This window comes from Sphaeroforma arctica (assembly GCF_001186125.1).
Source record: "Sphaeroforma arctica JP610 unplaced genomic scaffold supercont1.2559, whole genome shotgun sequence".
Taxonomy (NCBI): domain Eukaryota; class Ichthyosporea; order Ichthyophonida; genus Sphaeroforma; species Sphaeroforma arctica.
The window spans coordinates 3,515-3,933 of record NW_014037999.1 but is presented as its reverse complement, the minus strand read 5'-3'; positions in this window follow the sequence as shown (position 1 = coordinate 3,933).

Here is a 419-nt window from a genome sequence, read left to right as displayed (position 1 = left end):
ATGTATGTTTAGTATGACCACTATGGATGTGTGTTTAGTATGATCACATATGGATGCATGTTTAGTACGATCATGTATGGATGTATGTTCAATATGATCACATATGGGAGTATAAAATTTATTGACTGTGTGCGATTGTTGTTTTACGGCTTTATTGATATTATCATTCTAACTCGGACTTTGTGCGTTTTTTTAACGCTTTTGTTGCGATTCTTTGCGAATTTATTTTTACATTCGTACATACATGCATGCATTTATACATAGATACATATATACACAGATTAATGGACACATAAATACAAACTTACATACAAATATACATTCATCACCAATTGTTTATATAGATATATATATAAATATATATGTATATATATATATACATATATGTATATATATATATATAGATAATAAACATGTAC